The sequence below is a fragment of the Bombus vosnesenskii genome, unplaced genomic scaffold, assembly GCF_011952255.1.
Source record: "Bombus vosnesenskii isolate JDL3184/JDL3185 unplaced genomic scaffold, Bvos_JDL3184-5_v1.1 scf7180000013266, whole genome shotgun sequence".
Classification (NCBI taxonomy): Eukaryota; Metazoa; Arthropoda; class Insecta; order Hymenoptera; family Apidae; genus Bombus; species Bombus vosnesenskii.
In genome coordinates, this window is record NW_022882926.1 from 592,594 (window position 1) to 616,254 (window position 23,661).

Genomic DNA, 23,661 nt, shown 5'->3' on the forward strand with positions numbered 1-23,661 from the left:
CTTTAGAAATAATACGTATAGATAATGCAATATGATCGTAGAATAAATAGAAGATGCGTGCGGAATGTGAATTGAAATTCACATTATCTATTATGTCGAAACTGTAAATTTTTTCGTCTTGAAAAAGTTGGGTATAAATGGCACAGAATTTTCATAGATAAGATACGCACAATTGTATATATTCAAAATGAAAGATGCATATCTTGAGAATTCGTATATAGGGAAAAATAATGGGCGAATTTTTACCAATTTTTTCTTCTACATAAATATTTAATAAACTTTCCTCATTTATTTTAACGAATTCTTTGAATATCCCGAATTTTAGCTATATGTAACAATTATAATTGGAATATAAATGTCGATATTCTAGTCTAGATATTATCTAAGATTGCGAACGATGAATGAGACAGGCGAAAAGTATTTTGAACGAAATACGATTGTCAGTATGTTAGTATGGTACGCAAACCTGGCATGAAGTCAGGATTTTCGAATGAAGTTTGAAGTCTCGTGAACGAACGCAATGCGAAATCAGAAAATCATTAAGGAGAGAGCGTGCAGGGTTGAGAAAGTTACAGATGAATCTGATGCGAAATCAGAGGGTGTAGAATACGAACAAAGTTTGTTCCAGCATACCTCATACGAAAGCAAGAAACCATGAAAATATAAAAATGATTAAATCTGAAATTCGTGTTATAATGAAGTGATAAAGAAAAAAAAGAAACAGAAAATCTCAGAGCTATTAGTAAAACCTGACATGGCAAATAACTATAGACGAATATACGTGGTTGTATAAATGTCGCTTGGTCTCTCAGGAATGTGGATTTACAAATTTTATATGATATTATATTATTGTACATTACCCGACTCTTAACAAATATGATACAAACGAACAGCCTATTTTTGTAATAATTCGTCGATTGCAAACAATTTTGTCTTATTTTTCAAATATTTATCTACTGTCTTTTTCTGAATAGAAATTAAAATTGTAGTAGAATGTTTTAAAAGAATTAGTTTCTATTATAATTGGTGCTCATACATCGACACGCGAAACGAAAACTTTTCAAGGAATATAATCAATCAGTTTCTTATATATCTAGTCTCTTACATAGCGTCGCCGATAATGTCGTTTGTTACTGCGTCCAATTATTTTATTGGTAAATGTTATTCAGAAATTTCAATTTAAATTTCCAATTACATTTTAAATTCATTCCCATAGTGGGAACGTGAACCATTCGTTGATACGTATTCAATGAAAATTTTCCTCTATTCTGTGTTGCAAACTAAATTCAAAGTAGTTTTTAATTAACATAAATGATACTATGTGCTATTCTTGTAAATCTTCGTTGCACATTTTAAATTTAAGATAAAACACGCTGATTTCACAAGTTAATTTAATAGCATTTGTTCGTAGTAATGTGTCTCTAGCATTTGTTTGCAGTTGTAGTTTGTTAGCTCTTAAGAGAAACGTTCTACCTAACTTACTGGAAAGTACTGTTTCGTATACTATATAGTTCTTGTAGATAACGGAAACTTTAGAGAAAACTCTAAGAGTAAATTTTCATGATTTCTTATCGTTTAGACACGAAGTAATACATTAAACATACGTTTTTACACGAAATTAGGTAGTGCCTTTTATTCAGTTAAATTAACTGCTAATTGTATAAGCGAACTTGAGGAAGGAGCAGTAGAGAAAAAGCAACCTTTATATGTAACAGTAGTCTGGCTTGAATAAATAAGATAGACAAAATAACTTTTTGATACTATACCTATGCAAATATGTGCTTTCTATTTTACGTTATTATTCGTCTAATCTATATATCTACAATAGTGATTGTGGTATATTCGTATCATTTACAATAGTGGTATGCTGGCATTTTTAAATAATCTGTTGGAAAAAATTTGTAATTAAAATTCACGAATATAACCGAGAGTACTATATATACCTATACATAATGTAACAGAAGTAATACAATAATATAATAAATAATATATAATAATATAATACAAAATCGGCTCTATGGATAAGGAAAGATCTGAAAATACGAAGAAAAATAGAGAAAGAGAAAATGAAAAAAAAAATAATTGTTGGAACAATGGTAACTCGGAAAAATAATGGAAAAAATGAAGAGCAATGGAAACTCGAAAAAAATATTCTTCTCTTGTTTAGTTTAAACCATACGATATAAATTAGAGCCGTTACTATCACAATGCTTTCGTGTTATTGATTAAAATATTACGGTAATCGTCGAAAATTATTAATCGATAATTAAAATAAAGTAACGAAGTTGTTAAATTATGTACTAAACAAGAACCTTTTTGTCAAATACAAAAATACAAAATTACGTAATACGGTAGAACCTCGGTAACCCGGATCTCTACAATTCGAAAATATCTCTAAGAGTAGAATTTTGTTCGTTCCCTTCCGCTCTGCTCTAAAAAGTTCTACAAATCGAAACATAAACTACCTCTAACTCGAATTATTCTCTTCACGTTTAGATGCGTCATTTTATCTCTGTAACTCGAATTCAGAGAAGCTCGACCTCTGCAAATCGAAGTTCACCCCTATAAGTTAGTTTTATCACCGCTGTCTCTAGAACTCGAAGTACCGTGGCCTTGTTTTCTTGCACACTAAACTATGTATCGCCTTTCTTCGTGCCCTTGCTACTCCCACACAAACTGATTGTTTTTTGTCAGTCAAGTCGAAAGCATGTATTTATGATTTCTATCGCTATATTTGTTACGCGTCTCTCTACACTCTTGAATATCTCTGATCTGAGAAAATTAACCCATGTATAGAGCCTCTATACGACGAATTTTCGTTCGTTGAATCTCTCTTGCTCGATAACGTCGATAAGCCAATATCTCCATAACTCGAAGATTTAAACTCTTCCCGTGAAATTCGAGTGATTCTACCGTAGATTCTGCTATATGTGTATGCTTATATCCTATAACTTACAATCTAATTTCAAGACAACTTGCGGGCAATTAACGTAGATTAAAAGTCGCAAAGAAGAAAAATCTTCCGTTTTTGCATACTTGAATAAATTAAAGGCAATTAAAGTAAAACGACGGAAGATGTAATGTCACGGTAAGGTATATAAAGTAAATATAAGTATTTTGTGTTTGTAATAAGTAATAAGTAATGTTTGTAATAAGTAATGTTTTCTCAGTTTACGGTAACTTACTTACTATTATTACGGTACTTACTATTAAAAGCAAGAAGAAGAAAAATACCATTTTTGAAATAAACAAAGAAAATAACGTGTTCCAATTTCCCAAAAAGAATACATCGAATTCGTCTTTTACTTTAAATTATTAGGCTACAGGCCGAAAGCATTATCGTGTAATATAAAATAACCTTGAGCATTTTAAATGAAATAATATTATGTTCACAAGATTACGGCATGGAATAGCATTGATTTATATCTACCTTGTGGATCTCTTGTAGCAGGAGAAGCAAGCGTATACTATGGTTATTATTACATGTAACTCCTTATTAGACGTTTCATTTTGCTTATATTTCATGAGATACTTTCCTTTTCGTGTAAAAGTTACGCTTGCTTACCTTTTGTTCTATGAACATTTTGTATACGTTGCTGTATATGTTGAAACTATATATTATACGTTGCTTTCCTGCCTCGTTTCGTGCTTTTATTCGCGGCAGGTGGTGTGTGTGCAAGCAAGCTCGTCATATACAACGGCGGTCTCTTGAGAAGGAGACGGAGAGCAAAAGATCCGTAGGTGGTAGAAATTGAGTGCAAGCAAACTATATAATGCTGCTTCTATTACTTTTCTTGATTACGCTACGATTAGATGAAACGTAGCACGATCACGCAATTTTATTGATAAGCAACAACATAGTAAAACATGTTCCTCCGTGATATTAAATGATTACTGATTAATTATCACCGATTTACACCTTTTCATCTATTTAATTACATCGAGGTACCTGCAACTTCGTCTGCAATCTCCTTGTTTGATTGTGTCGATGGCGATAACTGCAGATTAAAGACAGGTAATATTGGATCAGAAAAGTAAATATATATTTGTTATAAAATTAATGCAGATTTAACGTAAATCGAAGGTAAGATGGATGAAGAGAAAATGTGATTGCCATGAATAAACAATACGTGAAAATATTGTCTTATATGTACGTATGTATTATATGTCTTTTCATTAGCCGTAAGCTCCAAAATTGTTCTTCTATCACAGCGTAAATTGTTCGTAACAATATTTTCTTTACACGCAAGTATGAATTCATATGCTTACGGAATAGATGCACTCTATGATAAACGCATAATTTCTTTTTTATATTAATATAAATTTTGCACAAAGGTATAAGAAAGCCATAATAAGAGTTCATTAAATGAATATATAATATATTAGGTATTTAAAACTATTGATTGGGTAGAGTCGCTAACGTTTCTATTATATATTGGCAATTCGATTTTAATTATGATAAATCCCATCAATTTCTTTACAGATATTCTCTACAGTTCTTATTTTGAAGCATATTCCCATGTCAGCCTTGTGCGAGGATCTTAACACAGTTTCTTCAGTTTCTTATATCGCAGCAACATGCCCAAAGGATTGAATTACGGCAAGATCAATGGAAAATTAAAGTAAACACCAACTAAGGAAAAGTATTCTCCTTCAGTATCACTCAACAACGATACGATACCATAAGGTACAAGAATTACCTATCTGGGAATGAGTCTAGACACGCTTAACATGGAAACACAATATATGTAAAAAAATGAACGAAATTTGGATAGAAAGAAAAAGTTTATACTGATTCACTGGCAAACACTTTGAATTAATTATAAAAAAACAAGCTCTTAATTTATGAAATAATTACCAAATTAATTTGGACATGTAGAATCGAGCTCTGTGACATGCCTGTAAAAGGTCACATTGCTAAACTCTAGCAAAGACTAAGTAAACTAAGTAGAAGTAAACTAAGCAAGACGAAATGAAAATAACTCACCTAATAGGGAAATATAAATCTACCGAATCATCGGAATAACTCAGGCAAATATCTTTAGACAGTTAATGTATCCAGAAGACTCCATAGGAAACATCCAGAAAACCTTCTTCCGCGAAGACAGAACATTGGTATATATTTTCTGCACGGGTGCTTTCTGCTGAGAAAGCATCTACATGATACGATTTCGAAACCTGCTGCAGAAATTTACCCCGAATATCCCCTAGGACAAATTGTACAAATTATTGGAGATAAAAAGAAGAAATATCCACACACGATAAGCCAGAAACTGCGTGTAGTTATTTTAATAAAATTTCAGTGATTTTAAAGGAAATGCTATTCTGCGTAATATAATAATTATTTATTACTGGATTCTATAGCGGTTGAACAAGGTAATGGAAACACCTCTTATATACATGTACGGCTTATAAGAGATGCTTCGACCATTTTGTTTCATCCCTGTATACGTAATATTACCATCTTTTGACTTGGAATTTGGAATCGTCTGGTCGTATTCGATCAAGTGTGACAATCTTCGAAGAATATCCAAACCTATTGTATAATTTCATTCGTCTTATTATTAATATTAACAAACCAAATAACAAAAATCAGTGATAAAGTCAGTGGCCAAAACGAATGTTTGAGAATTTCTATATAAGTATTAGATAAATTTCCTAAATCGTTATTCTGGAAAATGAAGCTTCGAACGGTAAACATTATACTAACTGTAAATATTTTATTTACTTTTTAGATTTTTTCGATCATTCTCCCTTTGCTATATCGTGGATTACACACGAATTTGTGTAAGGCAATGTGTAGCAAGTGTTGTTCATTCAGACCGCACTAATCTAAAAGGGTGGCAGCGAGGGTTGTACGTGAAGTGTCTTGAGGAAAAGTATCATGCGCATCGCATGGCACTTCACGTAAAGTACAACTTCCGCTGGTGTACGATGATATTAGAACGGGACGAACCACGACACTTGGTATGCATGTACGAGTATGTAATGAATCATGAAAACCTTTACCTTGATAGGTTATATTTTTCACCGTCCCTTCCTTGATATAACTGTGAATTAATAAGCAGAAAATTATTGTTGATTGATCAATGATGTACTAACTCCATAGTAGTTACTATGAAACGTAGATTGTTCAGATAATAAATTCGTCACTGACATTGATAATCAAATCAGGAAGCCGTGCGAAGTTTGGAAAAAGAACTAATTTAGATAAATAATATTTATTGAACTAAATATTTGGCAAAGGATCAAGATTTTTATAGGGAACCTTAAGCAGCATCGTAATTCTGTATTCATATTTTGTTGATTACATAAAATTACAAAATGCCTGAGTGCTATAATGTTATTCGACTCCACATCCAGCGGAACATTGCTTGTATCCGGAAAACAAATGTGAGTGGAATGTATAAGGTAAACAAATTTTGTGGGATCTTGTACAAAAATATATTATCTATAATTTAGAGTAAAACTGTTACGATATCTTAATCCGTTGAATTTTTATAAATGTTTTAAATTGATTTCTTTCAACGAAAAATAAAATTTCGTCTATCAAGCTTATTTACTTATTTTTCAAAGTCATAGAAAAATATATGTTTCATATATTTGTATATTTTACTCTGTGATTGGAATGAGAAGACAAGTATAAGAATTTTATCAATATTTTATTTTGATCGTAATATATAGTTAAACGAAGATATTTACAGTTACACTTTATTGATAACTTTCCAAAGTTTTAATCAATACTTTATACAATTTTTTGTGTATTCTGCGACGTTGTTGGCTTATCGTGATAAGCCATATGTTTAATTTATTCCACAGAGAAGAATCTAATAGCAGTGAGATGATGGTTACATCTAACTCTAACTACTCTGTAATTTCTTATTGTATGCAAGAACAGAATTAACCTTGACATATTTTTAAAAAGTTTTTAAAGGAATTTCTTCTTTGTTGTTCTGTTTGCTGTTTCGAACAGATCGCTATAAATATATAAGTGTAAGCCGAAATTTTTCACAAATTCCGTAGTCACAAAGCTAAAATTAGAAATTGTCGGTATCGCCAAGAAAGATGCCTTATATCTAACAATGTCAGATTATACAGAGAATTTACTTGCTGCTGTATATTTCTGTTACGTTTTTAATAAAAGAATTGAATAATTGCGCAAAATTGCATATTTGATATAATTTAATGTCTGTTTGGTAAAATCCAGTTTCTGTATATCTGCTCAAATATTACTGAATTTCAAACATACACTGTTACTATAAACAGTTTCCTTATAAACTCATAAATATCAGACAAAATATTCAGGTCAGTTTTAGGTGATTCTATTTAAATGGTTCCCCTTACATGCATGTGTAAATATCAACAATAATTAAACTTCTTCTGCAGTATTGCATAGAATGACCATCTATCACTCTCTAACATTAGCAAACAATAGCAAGCAGCAAACAATAAAAATGCTCAAAGTACAAGTGCTGCGTCCATATGAACAGCGGCTGTAAGGTTGAGAAAGTCACAGCTATTTTTCAACCGCAATTCTTCAAGTCTGAGGTATACTTGTAAAAGCACCTAGTTGCTAGCGCTCCAATCACGACGCTACGTTCACCAGAAGCACCTCCATGCTAATAATTTTTTCTCATTTCCATTCTGTTTAACATTCAACCGTAATCCCGCCTCGCTCGGCGCGAACTTTGTACGTATACGTGTGTGCGCCACGTGTGACCATGAATCAGGATTCGTAAAACCAGTATTTTCAAGCGCTACTAACAAGGGAAGTTCGGCAACTCGAAAATTCCAAAAATTGGTCACTTTGCTACGCAAATGTAGTTCGTGTGATGCTTGTAACGAAGCAATTTCTTCTTCCTGCTGGGAAACGGTGTTAGGGGTGAAAACACCATCCAAAGAAATTTTGGCTATTCATATTATCGTAAACATGGAAGGAATTATATAAGATTTTTTATGGTCATTATGGTAGACGTGAGAAGTTTTTAAGGAAAAAATTGTTGCTGACTTTACACGCATAGTGTTTGAAGAGAAGAAAATCTTTCTCGAATAGTCTTTCTTTTGGAAGAAGGAAGAAGAGTGTTTGCAGTAACCTGCCCACAATTCACAAAAGTGTCCGCACCGTCAGCGAATATGATTCGCGAGCGTTTCGCGAATAGCAGCGTGGATGCGGCATTATATCGCTCGAGTTTAATTGAGTTTTTAATTTTCATTTAATTATTCATTTATTTACTTAAAATTAACGGAATGGACCCATTAATATAGTCGTTGTAATGAGATTAACAAGACATAATTAACGTCGGTAGCGCTGGTAGAGCAGAGATGTAAAATTCTTCTATACCACAAAAGAAGAAAACATACATATGCATTTCCTCGTTTTTCCAATCTACCGTCCCTAAGGCGATTTACCGCAAACTGCTCGTCCGAAGTCGGTCTTAAATATTCAATATCCAATAGTCCAATCACATTTTCAAAATTCATTAGATCCAATCCTATACATATGCACACTTTAGTTACTGTAGGAGTGCAAATCGTAATCAGGAAACTTTTAGTATAGATAATTCGCAATTATATTTCAATTTATTTTAATTATCATCGCACAACGATATAATTTTATTGCGGATTATTCATTTTATTGAAACTTGACGATTGCAAGCAATTCAACTGAATCGTTACCAAAGACATACACAGTTCCTCAGACGTGAACTTTCCACATTATCTATCCAATATTAAACTTGCGATTATCTTGAAATCCGATCGACTCGCAGTTATCTTTGTTCTGCCGATCATGCAGAAACGAAGCTGGCTAGGTGTGTGTAAAGGCATGACAATTTGATCGATTATCTTTGAGCGATTATTGTTCTATAAAGTTTCTCAAGATAAAGAGGATCTCTAGAACTTCTGATCGATTGTTCCGATAACTTCGAATACAGTCATAAATACATGCACGCATATTAACCGAAAGTTCCTAAACTGCAAATAGGATTATATAATATCGCGTGACAATGAGCGTGATAGGGGAGTGCTTCTCCTGCTTCTGTGCCATCCTGTTAACCATCTTCTCACTTTAGTACAATACTACTTAATAACCAGTCGCTCTTCGTTAATTTAACATGTCTCGTACGAAGAGATCGTTGCATTGTATCAGTATCAGATTCAGTAATAATATTCGAATAAAAATCGTTCGTTCGTGCAATTTTACTATTACATCGTAATATGTCGTGCGACTTTCCTGGCTTTCTGTAACCAACGAAATTGTAGGAGTTACTTCCGTAAGATTTTTTGTTTACGATAGATAACTACCTACGATAGACACTAAACGAAACAGCGCAAAAATTTGCATACATTGGCTCGTAAAGGTATTACATATTCACCAAGATCCACCAACGTTAATACAAAGTGCAATGTTTAATTAGGTCAATATAATAGTAACGTTATTTGGTCACTGCGACTATTCAGAACAATAGCGTTGATAAGCTAAAATATCAACTCTTATTTCTGTTATTAGAGCTATTACATGCACAAATGAAACATTCTATTCTTATTCAATTGCTTTTTTTTCTTTTTCTGTGTACACGTAAATTCAAATAAACGAATTCAGAATATAGTCCATAGAACGAAGTGAATTAATTAATTATGTTCGCAGCATTCTGAAAGCATTGCAGTAATAAATAACGTAACTTATTATATTTATTCGTAACAGTTACAGCAACTGATAACGGTAAAGAGCGCTGATGTCATAAGGTATACTCGAACTTCGCTAACTAGCAACCTTAGATATCGTACATTATGCAAAGCTCGAGGTATGCTCGAAAGACGAAGGTTAACGAAGTAAAGTTATCAGTTATCGTGGCACTACATGCTTGCAAACTGAAATTTATGTCTAAGATGCCAGAATCTCCTTGAATATCTGAATATCGATATTTTCGACTAACAACGAGCGAATGATTTTCACTAAACTGGTTTGACAATGAGACTCCTGACTGAACTTTGCTGACTTTGCAGAATGACCAATCTTCTTCAATTGATTTATTGTCTTTTATTATTGTTAAATTTATTGTTATTCAATGGGCGCTTAATTTCACGAAAAGAACACATCAATTGACCAGCAAGAGTATGCGATTCTACACGTTAGAATTTTTTCTGTGGGAATTTTTGAAAGTAAAGCCTACGCCAATGATCCAAAGACGATTGACGAGCTGAAAAACAATGTCACTGCCGCCATTGATGAAATTGAGCCCCAGTTATGTGAAAATGTAGCGGAAAATTGAGTTAAACCTTTTTGGGATCGTGGAAAAAAGCCGAGGGAGGTGCTTGAATGATATTGCGTTCCATAATCGAACAGTGGAAGTAAATAAGGCTGTAAGTGTCAAAACTGTAAGTTTTGTAGAAAACAATGCTTTGTTTACTAAAATGTTATTTATTATACAAAATGTATTCATTAAACGTACCATACTACTTTATATAACTTTATTACAATATTCTTATTATAATGTATTCTTATTTAAAAATTTGTTATTATCATATATATTTATATATCAAATTATTTGAATATTTCAAATATCTGATAATTAACAATAAAAAGAATTTTATATTCTAAGAGAGAATTTAGGTTTGATACATATATTCCTTAAAATGATTGTAAGTGCCAGTACAGATTTTCTTATTTGTTAGAATAATTGGAGCAGATTTATCCACGTGCATGTTCGAACACGAAGTAGCAGATTCGCTGGAACATGACGTTTACAGCATAATTTAAAAAGCTAATCGCGTAACATAATATCAATTACGAAATGCTAAAAACTGTATGAATTATCACACTAACATTTCGTTCCATATTTACTGATATTATTCACAATTATTCTCAAGAAAAAGGTTTTCTCTTTTAAAATGCCACTTGCAGCCTTTGTTACTTCCACTCTTCAACTAATGTCATGAAATAAATCTTACGTTAAAACAAAGGTATTATGTTGAAACAAAGATATCAAATAATTTGTGTTTTATTTCAATTTGAAGATGTGACGCCCAATTTGGATAAGCCCATTTAATCTGTCTGAAAAATAACGCACTTCGTTTTCTTCAAGTTGCTCTGTGAATGCTACCTACCAATCGTTACTGTCGCCTTGAAACTTATATTTTCAGTTTAGTATTCAAGTATTAATATTTAATGAGCTTCGAACGCACATGATGTAAAGCTCATACCATACTAGTCATAGCGTCTTGCTTAATAAATCTGGCTTCGTTTCGATGATAATGCAACCTGTTCATCGTAGCGCGACGTACTTGGTTGAACACTACGTGAATTCTCGGCTAAAGAGCAAATGACTTGCTCATTTCATATTCATCTGATACATATTCAGCCGATTTCACGCTCTATAACTACTTGCTACTCCCAGGAATTCAAAAACAGAACGAACTTCGTCGCTAACAACTGGGAAGTTAATGCGACGTTAAAAACCAAATGAAAAAGGTGATTGCAATAAAAGACTCGTTAGGAAAACATTACAAGCGCAGTAGCCGCGACAGGAATATCCCGGACAATTTCAAAAACAGATCGTCAAAAACTTATATATTCGTTCGTTTAACGTTTATACGTCCAACACTGTATCGATGCCGGACAGATATATTCTGAATAAAATATGAACGTTTTTTAAAAATACGATGAATGTTAGTGATAATATATCGACAGCAATACATATATTGACAATCCCGTTAAATTTCCAGACAGGCTGTATATAATAGCAGAAATGATATCCGGGCTTAATATAGCGATAGTCAAGTTTAACTGATATCTTGATTCGAAAATAGTCTCTCTTTCTTTTTTAATATCATAAACTAGCCTACGAGGATGTTAACACGAAGAAGAAAATAATTCTTAATAACTCGAAACGAGTGTGACGATAATTGTCATATAATACGAGTAAATTGATTTAATCTAAATTAATAGTAATTGTTATTTCATATACTCTAATTCTGTATTATTTTCGTGGCAGAGGCAATTGATCCGAGAATTTATAGATGATTGAAATAATAGCACGGTGGCATTAATTTCAAAATGCGATTGGGATAACTATATCCATCAAGATGATACGATTCTATCTATCACAAATAAGCTGCAAAAATTTATCATGAAAGAAGATGGATTAATTAGTTAATTAATAATCAACTGAAATCAAAGAACAACTTTTAATTGCGCCTGACATAAAAATATGAGTAACAGTGTTTCACGAGGAAGAAAAAATGAATAGGAGTAATATTTTCTCAGAAATAATATTCGTATATATGTATATAGGTATATATCTCTTTGCCCATATATTGCTTTAATTAAAATTGCCAGTTTGTTTTAGGCCTTTAGTGTTAGTAAACTAATCTACATATTTTAGATGTGTAGTAATCATATAATACCATTCGAAATTTTGGAATCACATGTTACTTCGTCTTCTTAACTGATAATATCAAATAAGCACATTAGTGTCACTTCTCTTATCGCTTGATAAATATATATGTTATTAATTAAGATACACATAATCAATTAATGGATGCGTGTTGTATAAATTCAGGAAAAAATGTTCATTCTTAATAATAGTGACAATTGTACAATCTGAAATTCTGCTTTTATCTTTTCTTTATTTACCATTTATCGCGAAGAAACTATCTGTAATTTTTTCTCGTGAAGAATTTTTATTATACTTTGTAGAATGAACATTGTAAATCAAAATGTATGTAATAAGTACTTTTCTCATGCGAAAGAATATATTTTTGGCATATTTATCAATATTAAACTTCAAAATTTAAAGAGATAAATTCCTTAAAGTAAGGAATATTACAATTTACATTGTTATAGTTACAATTTTCTTAATAAAAAATGTTAGAGACACAAAAATGTTGTTTAATTATGCGTAGTTTATAATGTCGATATTCCAGATAGAAATTCTATGGCGTTATTGCATCATTATTATCATAGTCACGTTTCAAGTTTTGAGATATTGTCATTTTTGAGTTGAAATTGTTATGAAAACGTAATCATTGTCCCTTTCCAAATTATTTCCATTTTCGTGACAATACCATCCTGTCTTCGTTCGAAAATTTCCTTGATTTTCTTATTAGAATATTTCACGATATCGCTTTTCACGCTACTGATAGTAGATATTGACATTTCCAATGTTCCTTCTTGCTAAAAAATAATATAGCCTGTAAGATAGCAATTGGGCGTGTCAACGTTTCAGAAACAGTGAATATGACAATACGATAAGATAAATTTTACGTCACGTGTGATCTAACTTTTTCGCGTTAAGAAATAATTTTTTTTACGATTCAATTGGAAGGTGTTATATGAAAACTAAAATAATGGATGGTTTTATGTGTAAATGAGATTATCATACGATGCCATAGTACTTTCGACTACTAACATGGGGTTAGCCATTGAAGATAAGAATGGACAGAAAAGGCACCTTGACATCGGGCACAAAAAGGCTTTTTAGTTCCCCAGGCTATATTCGCAGCGTTGATGATAACTTCCCAGTTCAATAAAACTTATTCTTTTGGCGAAACGATATTTCTTTTTATTGTGAATGTCGGAAACCCTTAGGCAGTGCGATGGCCGTGGGACATAATAACGTTTCACTGGTATCGCTTCCTTTAATTTTTCTGAGTACGATATACATCTGAAGCAAAGGTTTCATTTCTCGGTCGTAACAAAAAATATAAAATTCCCTGATGCTACCATTAAATACAGAGAAGAACCTTGTGAGGGTGCATGGGCCACGCATTTGCACGTCGTTTCGAAGAACGTAGATTCTCAGCCCGGCATCGTCTCCTTTCGAAATAATCGTACGAGATCCGCTTTTCATCTACGACCAGGTATTTCGAGCGATTTGCCTGCGACAAGTAAAAATAAAGATGCCTATCTTTAAGTGGCTATAGTACTGAATTATGAATTCTGAGTTCGTTGTTACGCAGTCTCAGATCGAGGAAGAATAAAAAAAGAAAGATTCATTTTTTCGCGATTCACTTCATCAATAGGATTAACATGTCCGCGATTATCAACTGTCTCGACAGCTGATCAAAGAAACGCAGCACAGTGAGACGTTTCGAGAGATATTCTGAAATCTAATCGCAGACCGACTCAGGGGCCTTGCTCAGAGGCTTTTATGGTTTTGGGGGAATCAGCAGAAACTGAAGCTTTGGACATGACTTACTGAGTCAGATGTTTTTGCGTTACACTGCCTATTCTAGATAAGTACCGGTACTCATCATACCAATGAATTATGAGAAGCTTTATCTAGCATCGTCTACGCGAGACGGATGTCTGGATTTTAACTACTGTTTCAGTTTAAACCTTCTATCCTCAATGTGATTAAACCGTCTCTCTACAAGCACGGGATAATAAAATGATTTCTGCGTAAATTCTATGAATACTATTTACAGCAGTTAGTTTCGTAATTTACACGATATGAACTGGGATACGAAATTAAGCTGAAAATAAATATTTGAATATGCTGTTACATGCTTCTAAATATCCAGATTTGAACGCTTCGACGCATTGATTGCTAATAATTCTGCGTTAATATTTATAAATATCTGTGGATTTTATTGTAGAATGATTTATCGAAGTACTTGAGCATTTGCTATAAAAAACTTGTAAGAATATACATATTATGTGTGTCATCTTATACGTGAAACTTCGTGACGTATCTGTCGTAATTATCCGGATAGAATTTGAATAAATCTGAAACGATTCAACATTACCAAATTCGTTTAAACTCGATAAGAATGTAATCGTGAAACGTTGTATATTTCATATGTATGTATGTATGTATGTGCATATAATTTACAGATATATTTTTGGAGAATTGTATTCTTCCCTTAATACAAAAATAGCAAGATAATAATGTCGTCGCATATCTCTGCAACCATTTACGGTACATGTGAATTGTTTGTTTCAAGTTGAATCATTCAAGGGATTTACCAAAGGATATAGAAATCCTATAGCGTGGGACGTGAAAACTGCGTCTTTTGATTCGAGCTGGCTCAACGAACTTGCCTTTTACTTTAGCATAAACTTATCTTGAGTACGAGCCCTTTAAAAATATATTTATATCCTCTATCCTCGGGATAGCTGACGTAGAAAAAAATACTTAACTTCTTCAGATCATTTTCCACCCAATGCTTAACCAAATGTGGGGGAATTTGTAATCTTAGAAACTTGAGGAAGCACCAAAAACGTAAATCGGCCACAGCGCTTCGATACTTGCAAATGTTCAAAGAGGTAGGTCTTTTATTTATTTCCGACTATCCTGTTCTAAACTTAGAAATATTATCGCGCAATGCTGCAAATTCTCTTAAAGAGCAGACAAATTGATTTATACATAGAACATTGGGACAGGCTTGGAAAGTTTCACGTACAACATACGTACAAATTTCCACCGTATGAGAAACGATATTTACGAAACCAGTCCATTGTCGTTTGACAGAAAACATCCGGTAGCATTAACAAGATTGCGGATCATCTAAAAATTGTAAGCATGCTTACCTACTTAATAACGACGACCAGCTACTGCGTAACAGATGAAACGAAATAAACTCGATTGAACGCGTGGTTGTATCTTGTCCGGAATATCAACGTAGGATGTACCATCAGTAATGATCAACGAAAGTCCTAAAGAAGTGACTCAAATTGCGAATTCGTGCTCAAGTGTATTGAAATTCTTGAAACACCTTCGAATTGTTTTTCTAATCTAACGTGATATTATTATATTTAACTGTGATCTTACGTCGATTCGCGTGATTTCCAATGACTGAAATTGATCGGTGGATGGAACAGAGAAAGAAATTAAAAGAAAAAGAAAAAAATTCTATTCAATATTTGCACGCTTCGAAACACTCACATGTGTATAGTATGTATACTGTTTGAATATGTTTAGTATCTCTTAGAGAACGATGAATGGAGCTACTTTATACTTACGAACAATTTTCGTGGCTGATATGTTTAAGGAGATCTTGGTCGTTCGAAGGCAAGCTGGATTGAGATAGCAACGACAGGCAGCTATTAAGGTCAACAACGGATTTCAGGAAAAATCGATAGACCGGATAAAACGACCCTCGATGGATATCGGCCTGTTTAGAATCAAGGGTTGCGAGAAGAAGAAGCGAGTAAGCCTTTTTTAATTCCCTTCATCATCTTCCCCTAAGGTTACGCTGCAAAAGGAGCAAGGAAAAGAAAAAAAGGACTCTTATTGTTCCAATATTGTCTTACATCCTTTGCCCGATAGTACACTTTTTTTTTGTTGAACATTATACTCTTGTAATTTTATTAAACACGCTTTCGCTGTTATGCACCACGTACTTTGAAACTAAAACTACATTTCGCATGTAAGATAATCAGACCATGATGGCCATGGTGGATTTTTACGCGTTTATAGGAACTCTAAAATGCACAGGATGCAGATGGTATGAACAAAATGTATGAAATATATAAAGTATAGTGCTCCCTGTAATACTTGAAACAATTTTCTATCGAACTTATGCTTCTTTAATTACATTCGCGAGAAAAAAAGCAGAAGAATTTGCATAGAAATCCGCGGTTTAATGGTGACAGGTAGAAAAGTATAATACAAAAACTGTCTTTTTTTGTTTTTGTTTTAGTAATGTCTATCTTTTCAATCTTCGTCTTCCGAAAATCGAATGTAATCGAGGTTTATTTCATTTGAAGCAAGCAGTTTTAGTCTCAGCAATGTTCCAGACTATTAAAAAATCATAAAAATGTTTTCTGATTTCCTTAATTAGAGATTAGCGTGGAATAACCGTAACGTCCAATGTCTCTCGCGATAGCTGTCAGTTTTCTAGATCATTCAGTTAGATATTTGTTTGATAGGCTCGACAATCGGCAAAATATGAAATTACAATAATGTGTACAATTTCAGTTCAGCTCATTGAAATGTTAAACATTCATTCGATTTCGTGCAAGCTAAGATTCGCTTAAAATGATTTGTTAGAACGACACGTTAAAAGATATCGACTTTTATTGATCGGAATATCATTGGCAATTTGACATCAATCGTGTATAATCTTCTCATAGACGATTGATCTTTATGGTGTTTCATTCTAATTTCTTTAAATTCCTTTTGTATAACAGACAAGATCAGCCTGCTGTGAAGTGTCAAAAACTGCTCGTGGCTGGCAGCCAATAAAGCAACAAAAGGGGGAAAGCTGGAAATAGCTCGGCTATCAGAAAACAATAAAGCAGTTGAGGCATTATGCAATGAAAATCTCGTTTTACTTAAACAGCGTTACCGAAATCTTACAATGTAGGCGGATAAAGATGGATAAACATTGTAACCGAAGCGATTAAAATCATTGAAATAAAAAATAAAATCTTTAATTACCTTTCGGCAAAATATTCCCTTGAAATTAAATTCCGATCGATAAAATATATTTTAATTTGTTTTTAGATTTAAAAGTAAAGATTTAACTTTCAGACTATCATTTCCCCTCCACGTACATAAACGTTGCACAAGACTTTAAATAATTACAAAGCTAAGGGAAATGAAGATCCTTTTATGTATATCGTTGGCTTAGGTTTCTAATTAAAATGTTTATTGCATTGGTTTGATGATTGAAATCTTTATAACGTAACTGCAACAACGTTTTATATGTATTTATTACGTCAAAGAAACATACATTTTAGACGTTGTATTGAACCAGAAATTCAGGAATCGCCAACGTCAAAAGTAGAACCTGCGATGAGCACATATATGATATTTAAAAGCACTGAACTACTAAACAGGATTTCATCGAGCTTTTTCGTTGTCTAGTCGTTCTACAATTACACGGATTAGTCTCTTTGTTGCATTAAAGCCGAACTTAATCCTTAGGTAAATGAAGTTCAGTTGGAATTGGTTGGTTTTTAAACTTCTTATACGGTAATTTCTCACTCTTCTAAATAACTTCTGAATAAACTTCGAAGTTCTTTTTATACAAACAGAGATTTAAAACTCGCAACTACGATAGCAGCTGTTCGCTACTGTTTTAGCAGATCTAATGATAATTTATTAATAATGATTCTTAGACTTGACACGTAGATAGTTTCCACTAGCTACACTATCTACGCTTAGTTAGTTTCTGTGTAACGTATTCATCGCATTATTATAATGCGTTATCACAATGTTACGGTAGGGTTTTTAAAAAATACAGGTACCATAATTTTGAGATAAACAATATCAATGTCATTAAAACAATCGTTAATAAAATTTGTTTCTAATTGGTGATATTATTTTTTTATGTAACACGCGAAAAATAAGACATATACAGGTATATCTTATTTATAATAATTGTATATTCATCTTCATGTTAATAATTACACATACGTACGTAGGTATACACTTCGTATTTAAAGCTGCCACATTTTTCGAGAACGTGAACGTTCATAATAATAACAGTAAACTGTGGAATATCTACTTTCATTTGTCCAAATTTTTTACATTTTACACGTATTTGTTTAATTACGTTTCGCAACATCAACTGAACGTCGAATTATGCAAAATCTAGTTTACCTTCGTTTACGAAATTATACAGAATAATTTTAATTTAATGGATTATTCAAATGGTTTATTTGAAATATATGGAATTCACAAATTTGCAGAAAACTTGCAAGCCTTCGGATGATGTCATTTTATATTAAACAGTAACCGATTATGGTTAATTGTTGCACGTGTGACAGCACGTTATAAATTATAAATATTATATTTACATCTAAAGGTAGCTACGGTTTACGAATGTCACATAAATATCGATGACTAATATCTTCATTTGAAATATATATCTTTTTTAAATATTATTAATGAGAAGTATACGTATAACAGGAAAAAATAGAAAAAATTACCACTTGTGAACAAACCACCAATTAGCTCGAATATTTGAAAATCATAGTAGATCAATCAAACAGAGCGCCTGATGAAAAGCTACTAGTATTTTTGTCCAAAAAGCATTTATTTCATTGGACGTATTTTAATTGTGATTAATAGATCTTTGATAATGCAAGTTACTGTTACCAGTGATCGTTTTTATAAGAATCTAAGCTTAAACGCCGTGTAACTAATTTAAAATGTTTTATTTACTTTCAAATTTCTAGTTTAGAGATTTTGATCTTTTTGTTTCAGTTAGAAGATATTGACAATATCCAACAGTACATATTTTCATGTACGAAATAATTTGTATAAACCTCTGAGTATATGCGATAATTTTTGCGAATTAGAAATCCATGAGAAAAGAAACAAATTAACGTTTGAAGGTAAATGACCAATAGTTTGGTTTTACATATGTTAATTAACGCAAAATTTTAACATATTTACTGAACTGTGTAAACGATATTATATCTTCTTAATAAAACTCTGGTTTGAGAACATATTTGTGTCACATGTTATTTAAACATCAAACATATACACATTCAACGCAAATTCATAAGATCCTTATTAAATTTTCACTCTATGTATTTTATATACAATGCATTTGAAAATCTATTTTGTCAGATGTCTTTTCAGTATAATATCTTCATATATTTCTTATGAAAAAATTGTTTGTAATTCACGTTTGAGGCGGAGATTTCCAACAGACGGGATGAAAATTTTATTTGCATAAATCTTTATGAAGAATTAATTCAATTCGTATAAAAACAAAGGAGTCTAATCACTGTGAATGTTTTTATTTAGACAGCCTGTGTTCTTGTTTGCATACTAACGTTGAAACTTATTAAGACTATAATGTATCGTTTGCGTATCATTGTATCTAAGGGTTGTAGGTATCATGTTTATTTATATAATGACAATAGCCATGACCTTATAATAATATAACACAAACGATTTCAAGCCAATTAAAATCAAGCCAATGTTCGATCAGATAAAATCTATCTTCAAGTAAATAACAGCAAATTGAATGTTAAAAAACTATATTTAATATTTTATAAAACCATAAAATATTATTCAACAAAGTTATTAAGTATGTTTACTTCTAAGCTTAGAAATTATTTGTTTGTATTGCTGGAAATATAATAAATTTCTGTAATACAGCTTTCTCTGTGTAACATGGTTTCTCGGTGTATAAATGTTATTTAAATATTAAAATTTAGATATTAAAATTAAGCATTGAACTAATAATGCGTTCAATGAATAAGAATGAACATATTCAATTTTAATTACTGGAATTAACAGAATTTCTCCGTTTCACCCTAAAATACATAAAATTGTTATGGTTTGAGGATTTTTCAGATGTAATATTATTCTATATACATAAAGACGATACACAGCCAGAGACAAACGTTTCATTTAGCATGATCTGTAATAATATCATTTCATATTTTACGCCTTGTCGTTGAGGTTTTCTTAATTATCGCTATAATTAGAAAATATGTATTCACCTATTTTTGGTATTCAATCACATCACGCAGAATCAGAAAGTAATGATCTTGTGCGACGCGTGTACACGGATATTTTATAATGATCAATATACAATTTAAAGCAGAAAACATGTTGCATCGACAATAAGATACGCGCTTAGCAACACGATTAATAGCTGACACAATCGGTCGTTTATCGTTAAATGTCGATAAATGTTGCCTCTCGCTTATGAAATATGTTCGTCCATTCAACCACATAAAAGCCTCTTGTTCCTTTCAACGCGAAGAATATATTTTGATCTTGACAAAATCTCGAGTGTCGTACGGAAGGACGTACAAGTAGAATGTTCTACGCAAATACAAATTTCTAGCAATTACAAGTACATCAAAATTACAAATATACATGCACGATAAATGTACGTATCACTAGATCTAAAGTTATTCCCCTCGCGCGAATATTGAAAGGTAGAAATCCGTGGTCTTAAAAAAAAAAAAAAGAAAGAAGAAGAAGAAAAGGAGCGAGTAGGTAAATATCGTTCGAGCAAATGGTCCGAATTAGCGAGGATTTCTCAAACACTAATTTACAGCGTCTATCTGTCAGGGTATTCCGTGTATTCGCATCCTAATTCACGATCCTGGTATCCCAATCTCCGTCCTGCCGAGCTAATTCAATAAGCTCGCCTGCATCCAGCGACGACAAATTTCGCTACTAACGAAATTCTTAATGGATTAATCGCGGCGAGGATCGAATCGAAGCAAGATCCGTCTAAACTGGCTAAGCTTATCATCTTTCGACGAGCGTCATAACATAGGAATATACTTACGAGAAGTAGCCCTTGCCCTCTATTTCCAGCAGCATCTCTTGCAGCGATAGAACGTTAGAGAAACCCAAACAGAAAATGGATCACAGTCACACTGTTAATATCGAGAATATCACACACGTAACTGATATTTATGGATAGCGATCTCGAGATTCGAGGCGATTCGTTTTCACTGACGAGAGTGAAGAAAAAGGAGGAAGTCGCGCAGAAACGAAGAGGTTTTCTACGGCTGCAACGAACGAGGGTTCGTTCGTGACTGCTTAAAGGCCAGTCGGTTGTGCAGCTGGAAGCGGGGCGTGCGCCCTCCGCAAAATCAAACTTTGCCTCCACTCGAGGAAATTCACCACGGGTACGGGCTGCGTCGCTTCTCTTCGCCTCGCCACGCCGCCCATAACCACGGATCTCCTAGCTACGTGGCCCATCGCCTCTCTATAGGGTGGTTTGGAGCAACTAGCACATTTCTTGTTTGATTACAATTAGATGAAAACGTTGAAACGATTTGAAAAGCTCTATCGTTCTATGATAAAACATTGCCCCTCAATACGGCGGTGAATTGCAGAATTTTTTCGTTTCTTCTATATGGAGATCGATTCTGTGTTCGTTTTTATTATTCGAAATAAAAGTCGTTGTTTATAGATAGTCATTTCGAAAAACCATTCGTTAATGGTTTTACGCTTGAATTAAAAGAACAGCTTTCAGTTGCGCTCTAATCTATTCTAGTTCAGTTGAGTATATATATATGGTATGAATTAAAATTCGTTTACAACAGAACTGATAATTATTTTGCAATTTCTCGATATTTCTCACGCTGAAATATTTACATTCCATTTTATGCAAACTAGTACGGCTTATCCACTAATTGGTGTATCTTAAGTTATAAGTTTATCTTACACTAGTATAGTATCATTAATTAGTCCACTCCTAATTTTATAAACGCATGATATCCTTGCAGATTGAACTCTAATTTAATGTTTAACTATGTCTGGATTGTAGGATTGTATTGTAGGATTTATAGAATTCTAATTGCACAGTTAATTGCGCAGTAAATTAAATAGTTTGCAAGATATATGAAAATAGAAATTAGAAATAACGAAAATCGCATTATATAACCAGCACTGCTGACAAAATTTAATCACCGAATAAAGGACAATATTCGGATTATGATTTTATACAAAGCACGTTCAAACTTTGATAAGTTCATTTTTTAACCAATAACTGATATTTTGAACCTTATCTTTAATCCAATGTTTTAATCTTGGTTCATAGTTTCATTCTTCTTTCTTCTTCTTTTTTTAACATTCATAGTTTCATTCTCCTTTCTTTTTCTTCTTTTAACATTAAATACTACTTATAACTATTTCAAGTTGATAAAGAAATTTACAGTAGGATGCAAGTTAAACAGGTACTAATCCCTTTGTGGAACTATAAAGTTGATACGTATGATGATGACGATTATTATTTTCCTCTTATTTCTCATATCGTGCATAATTTTTTATTCTAATTATATAAGAAATCTTTTGTCTTCTCTTTAAACTTCCTCTTCGGTGCGATCTGATAAATAAGAAATTAATAGATGTAGCATCTGATAACCATGAATGATAAAATAAGTTACCATAATGAAAGTAATTTATTCGTAACTGTATATTTATACTACAAACTATGATATATATATATACATATGTATTTTATAAAATACATAATAACTTCATGATATCCTTGCAGATTGAACATTAATTTAATGTTTAACTATGTCTGGATAGGTCCTTGGCAGTCGGAGAATTCTTGTAGAATTTATAAAATTCTAATTGCATAGTTAGTTGCGCAGTAAATTGATTAATTTGCAAGATATATGAAAACTTTATATAAATATATATATAAATAAATACTCATGGTTCAAAGAATTATTGACATTTCTCTACCAAAGTACGTCAGTAGTCCGTTGTATCGAAAAATTAGTTATTTAACGAATGGAATTAGGTGCCTCTATAAATGACTTGGTAGAAAATGAAATTCTACAATTGGTTTCTACTGATCCATCAATATTTATATCTATATTGGCTCCGTCTTTGTTAAAAGTACAGTAGAAAGTTCCAAGATACCTAGAATTTATGCGAATAATAAATAGACCTGTGTATAAAATTTATACAGTTCTATTTCTGCACTATCTTAATATATTTTAATTTCTTTCTAAAAAGGCCTATTTTTCAGTCTACATGAGAATAGAATTATCACGCTTCGTTCGCTCTAAAACGAATGTCATTTTCTGAAACATACAATAGTATAGCAAAGCCGAAGTTGAGCGTAAATCGGCAGTAAATTTATTGTACCAAACAATTTTATTTCGGCCAATTAAACCTTAAAATAGGTGCGTCTTTGAATCGACTAGACCGTTGAAACGGCCAATATTGCACTGTGTGACTCGTTCTTAGAAACAAGTACCCAGTACTCGTA

At 32.4% G+C, this 23,661-nt stretch overlaps 1 protein-coding gene across 5 annotated transcripts in view; it reads right to left on the reverse strand.

Moving 5' to 3' along the window:
• Positions 1–21,479, reverse strand: part of LOC117230201 (probable G-protein coupled receptor CG31760) — a 70,406-nt gene extending 48,927 nt beyond the window's left edge. For all 5 annotated transcript variants that reach the window (XM_033487356.1, XM_033487358.1, XM_033487357.1 and 2 more), the window contains exon 1: positions 21,214–21,479. The gene's annotated coding sequence lies outside the window, so the exon portion shown is untranslated. The remainder of the gene's footprint in view (positions 1–21,213) is intronic.
• Between the last annotated feature and the right edge of the window lie 2,182 nt (positions 21,480–23,661).